Raw genomic sequence first — 6,000 nt, 5'->3', positions numbered from 1 at the left:
GGTTGTTTGGGCACGTACTCAGTCACCCATGTTGTCTCCTCGGCAAGACTACCTGCCAGAACATACCTAGTGGCTTCAGTCAGTTGACAACTTGGGTCACTGGCAAGAGCGGCGCAAGGAGAATAGATAGATAGAAAGACACAAAGTTGCTGAAGTAGGCTATGTGGCTAATCGCATTAAAAACAATGCCCCCTACGCACTGTGATCGAGCTATAGTTGCAACGGATCCTTAACTATAGTTAGCACGACAGGGACGGAAAAGGAGAGCGGTTGTTTATCGTGCTTGGATAACACCGTGGTGTTGTATCGCGGTTCGGACATGCGCGCGTGTCTGATAGCATAGGGTGCGCTGAGATGAACATTAGAACGCTTAGTGCGCCGTCCATTTCGCTGACAGAAAAGGAGCTATGGTTGCTAGAATATGCGCATGCCGCGGCTAAATGACGCATAAGATTTGCGATCATGCATGTGGGCATAACCTCTGGCAATTTCATGTCTATTTCTTAAATTTCTACTACGTACATTTCCATTTTTTGAGGGGCCAACACCCACACGGTCGGAGCACGCCAGGCAATAAACTTTAGTTCAGAGTAGCGCTTTTCCTGCATATTTCTTCGTGTTTCGTCCCTCTTGAGCTAACCAAAGTTATTTGTGTATGGCATTGTTTGCAATTGCGCAAGGTGTGTACCAGATGTCGCTTGTCCATTTATGAGGCGAACGTCTGCGTGTGTGTCAGAGAAGCGTGTGCGACGACAACGACAAGATGGCGGCACCGCCACCACGACGTCATGACAGCGACGTCGTTACCATGACGACCGCGGACACGACGATCGCACAACGACGACGGTGACGAAGGTAGTATGACGCTTCTTGGGGTAGGACTTCTGACTATTGTGCTGGTGGACTCTGGTTCAAATCCTCCCCGCCGGAAACAATAATTCCATCACCTGGACGAAGGTATTTTAAAGCGAACCTTTCCTTTCCTCTTCCCCCCACTTTGTACGTGGCCACCTGCTTGCACTTCTTCATATCTCGTCTGCTTCTTTCGTCTCTAAGCTGCGAAACAAGACGCGGCCTGACCTTTTCATGAGAGGACATGCCCCCACCGCCCCCACCGTTGCGATAAAAACAATGGCGTACGAATTCATCAGGACGGTACTGCACAATCATACATCTTTATTGCGCGTGGCGTCCAATAAGACGCGAACAGCTTTGCCAGGTAAGATAGAGGATTGATTGGAAACACGTTTCACTGCCCCTTTTGCGCACGCAAGTATGCTGCTGCGACAAAGGGCAGTGGAGGCGAATGAATTAAATTCTGGGGTATTACATGCCGAAACCACGATTTGATTATGGGGTACGTCGTAGTGAGGGACTCCGGATTAATTTTGACCACCAGAGGATCTTCAACGTGCCCGCAATGCGTGGGACATGGGCGTTTTTTTTGCGTTTTGCCCCCGTAGAAATGCGGCCGCCGCCGCCACCGGCATTTGATCCCGCGACCTCGTTTTGATCGCGACTCGCTTTGAAGGCGAGTTGGGAGTAAGGTGCAAAGGCAAATGAATGACCTTTGTTATGCGATTTCCACAAGGCCGGCCTTGAACTGTAGCAGCAGCTACCAAAGCGTTGCCGTGGGTGTTGCAGCTGTGGCTATCCCAGACTGTATAATGTGCATTGAAGTCACCGCAGAGCATCATCTCTTGTCCCAGACGGGCAGACAGCGGCAACGGGTAGCGAGCGTCCCATGGGTGGCATGGGCACACATAGATGCTCGCCACAGCAGTGACTGTAGATCCGAGTCACACGGTCACCGCATAGCACTCCATTGATTCGCTGGTCAGGTCAGCAACTGGGCTTTCGGTGTGAAGGATGAAACAGCGCACGTAGACAGCACAGCGTGGAGCAGCTTGCAGATGGCCGGCGTCCAGGCGGGCGGCCGCACAGCAGGAGTCCAGGGAGCACGTCGTGACACTGGAGTACTCGCTATTGGACGGAAGGGACGCCCTCGACTGCTGTTGGATGCTGAGGACAGGCAGCAGGCTTACCTTCCGGAGTACACGCATGCGCGGTTTGAACTGCAGACACCGATGCCTGAGACAGCTCAATGGAAGCCTTGCGATTGTGTCTCCTTCTTCTGGTAGCTCGGGTCACAGGACGGGGTGGAACCAGATCCATCGCTCCAGCGGTTGTTTTTTGCCTGGTGAAAGATTCTGATCCCAACGCCGATGACCCGGAAGTGACAGCGGCGTATACCTCCGTCCGTCACGCTTGGATAGCGCGTGAACGCCAACAGGGCCATTGATTGCCGTGATCCTGGAAGCCTCAGCCTGCACCATGGCTCGGGCTTCTTGTCGGTGGAGAATATACTGGGCGACTCCCAGTGGTCTCGGCGTCCCTGCTGCTGTTTCCCGGTCAGCACCGCGGCTCCGCCTTTAGGTATACCTTCTCACGTTCCTGGAGGACACGGGGCTGTCGTGTAAATTGTGAATACGCCGCCTGGCTGCCGCTGACTGCGGTACCTCACGGTGCCGGGCTCTGCAATAGCCTCGACCTTCTTTCTTTTCTTTCTTCTTTATGTCCCCCTTCCCTTTCCTCCAGGCGCTGAGTCGTGCTTCCTAATGGGCTGCAGAAAATAGCGCCTCTTCCTCTTTACAATCACACACACACTCTCTCTCATCTGTCCATCAGTTCAGGCACGCGCCGCCAGGCGAGCTCTTTACGCGAGGTCGGCACGTGCCTTGCCCCGGGGGGATTTCCGCAGTAAGCCGTTTATTGCTACGGTTTTCGAAGGCTGCTTACTTCCTCAGTGACCGGCCGCGGTTGCTTAGTGGCTGTGGCGATGCGCTGATAAGCACAAGGTCGCGGGATCAAATGCAGCCGCGGTGGTCGCATTAAGATGAAGCCGAAATGTAAAGAACCCCGTGCATTGTAGGGGCACGTTAAATAAATCCTGGTTGTCAAACTTTATCCGGACTTTCCCCACTACGGCGTGTCTCATAATGAGATCGTGGTTTTGGTACGTAAAAACCCATAATTTAATTTTTTAATTTGCTTAGCGACAAGGATGACAAATTTTAATTCTGAAGAACCGCATCGTGTGTTTTTTTTCTTCTTACCATTACGCCACAATCGCTTGCAAATAAATTTTCGTTTCCTGGAATGTTCATTTCATTTGCCCTCCTCTTTGCCGATCGAAAGAAAAAAAAGTAAGTCTCGCACATTAGATTTCGTTAAAGGCTTTGCTGCATCTGTCCAATGTCTTGCAATAACCTGACGCTTTAGCTGATCCCGGATTCATTGCCTGATCCACTGCAAAATTTTCCGTCTACAAGATGCGTTTTTGCTGATCAGCGCCTTTGTATTCGTTGTTATAACGCTCTGCTACAGTGTAGTGATATATGCACTTTTCATTCTATAATATTTCAGCTAGTACACACAAATTGACATTTTATATAAGACTGCTCACATATCCGCGCTAGGCTGTTTGACACCAGGCTATTTGGCCAGCGCAGACCTTTCCAAGAGAGGAGGCTCATAGAGAAAGAATGCTTAGAATGGAAAAATTTAAACAAAGTTGTCTAAACCTTGATTCTCAACTCTTTTTTAATATATAAGAAAAACGGCAACAGAAAAGGAAAGAAAAATGACATGTCTCATTTTCTCCGCCCATTAGGCATAGAGGGGAGGACGTCAGACCATCCCTGGACGACAGAAGTTTAAGACTGGTATCCGACAACGTAATCGGGTAAAAACTACTTCGGTTTTTCTATTGTGAAAGACATTTTTCTGGCAAAGGAATGGGAGGTGCCGATATTCTGAAAAAAATAGCTATAGCTGGGTTGAGAAAGTCTTGAATAATTGCATATCTCCTGAATTTATCGATAGTTAGGTAAGCTATTGTAGGAAGTAATGATAGTAAAGGGCCATTGAGGGCAGCTCTTGCGAGTCTGTCAGCCATTTTGTTCATAAATGACCCCTGATCTCCAGGTACTCAAAACAATCTAATTATATTTTCTTGGGCAGCTAGACACTAGAAAATCTAGAGCGTAGAATATCTCTTCCTGAAGCCAACCTGTTCTCTTCGCTGTCAAGCGTGGCCCTGATTTTATTGGAATGTATCATGGCAAATATTTCATAAAATACTGAAAGGAAGCTAACAGGCTTATAATTCTTCATTTCTTTAACTTCTCCCTTCTTATAGATTAGTACAATTGGCTGGAATTCTTCCAGCTCGCTGGTACACTTGATGTCGTGCGGTATTGCGTATAAACGGCAGCAAGCTTTTCAAGCATGATATTTCCTCCATCTTTGATTACATCTGCTACTATTACATCTCCTCCTGCCGCATTTATCCTGGCCATGTCTTGCAAGGCCCATCCAATTTCATCGCTAGCTATAGAAGGAGCCCTTGTTTCTTGTTCATCATTACTTCGAATGAAGGTAGCGTTGCTGCTCTGGGTACTGTACAGCTTAGTATAAAATTCTTCAGTGCCTTTTACTATAGCATCAAAATTGCTGATAACATTATCCTGTTTATCTTTCAGTGCGTACATGTTGCCTTGTCTTATGCCAAGTTTTCTTCTCACTGATTTCATGCTCCGGCCATTTCCTACAGCTTCCTCAATCTTTCCCACATTCTGATTTCGAATATCCCTGACTTTCTTCTTATTGACCAGTATCGACAGCTAACTGAATTCTTTCTGATCTCTTGAATTGGTCACTTTCATGCTTTGTCGTTTCTTTAGTAGGTCTCTTGTTACTTGGTAGTACTTATAGGTTACCTTGGTGCCTTACCTCGCAATTCAACTGCTGCTTCTGAAATCAGCCTAGTTACGGTTTCATTATTTACCTGTATGTTATCTGCATCTTCCTGCTTGAAAGCTGCATATATGTTTGCGAGTAATAGCCTCAATTCGTCTGCTTTTGCCTTTGCTGTGTCTAGCTTGGTCTGTTTCGCCTCCACTAATTTTACTTTATTTCTCTTCAAATTGAGAGAAATCCTAGACCTCAATAACCTATGGTCACTGCATTTTACCCTATCTAACACTTCTACATCTTGCACTACGCTGGGATTGGCAGAGAGCGTGAAATCTATTTAAGTTCTTGTTTCTCCATTAGTGCTTTTCCAGGTGCACTTCCTGTTACTGCGCTTCCTGAAGAAGTTGTTGATTATTCAGAGCCTATTCCTTTTCACGACTTCCGCCAGCACTTATTCTCAAGTGTTTCTAGAATCGTTGTGGTAGTTGGGAATTGCTTATTCCCCAGCCTGCTTTCCGCCTACTTTTGGACTAAAGTCGCCCATGACTACAGTATACCGAGTTTGCACCTTTCTCATTGCTAATTCAACTTCATAAAACTATTCTATTTCTGCATCATTATGACTGGAAGTTGGAGAGTTGGCTTATGGTACCTTTATTCTGTACCTCCTATTCAGATTTATTACGACTACTACGCTCTCATTAATGCTCTAGAAGGCATCAATGTTGCCCGCTAAGTCCTTACGGATTAGAAATCCTACCCCGTATTCTCTCTTATCTGGAAGACCTCTGTACACTACGACTATATATATATATATATATATATATATATATATATATATATATACACTATAATCTGCTATAGAACAGATCGTTATTGAATCCCGGCTTCATCGTGGTGCCAGAATCTGTTACCATAATGGTTAGATACGCTGGTAGTTAAAGGTTGGCTCTCGGATCCGATTTAGCTTTTATTATCAGTAAGACAAGGGTTTCCCATGTCGCCGCTTCTTTTCTGCTTGTAATTGTGGCCGATTTGCATGCGCATTATCAAAGAACAAAATTTCTAGTGATTCGCATTGCCATTAAATGAGATTCGTGGTCTTTCAAACGCTTCCAATGTGACCTTTTTCTGTATAAATAAAGAGAGTGTAAAGCGGCTCTCGCAATTATGTACGAATTTTGTACAGTTTCTGGTAGTTACGTTAACATTAAAAAAAGAAAAAGAAAGATCAGGCTTTTG

The sequence above is a fragment of the Dermacentor albipictus genome, chromosome 3, assembly GCF_038994185.2.
Source record: "Dermacentor albipictus isolate Rhodes 1998 colony chromosome 3, USDA_Dalb.pri_finalv2, whole genome shotgun sequence".
Classification (NCBI taxonomy): Eukaryota; Metazoa; Arthropoda; class Arachnida; order Ixodida; family Ixodidae; genus Dermacentor; species Dermacentor albipictus.
The sequence above is the reverse complement of the archived record's forward strand: the minus strand, read 5'-3'. Positions refer to the sequence as shown.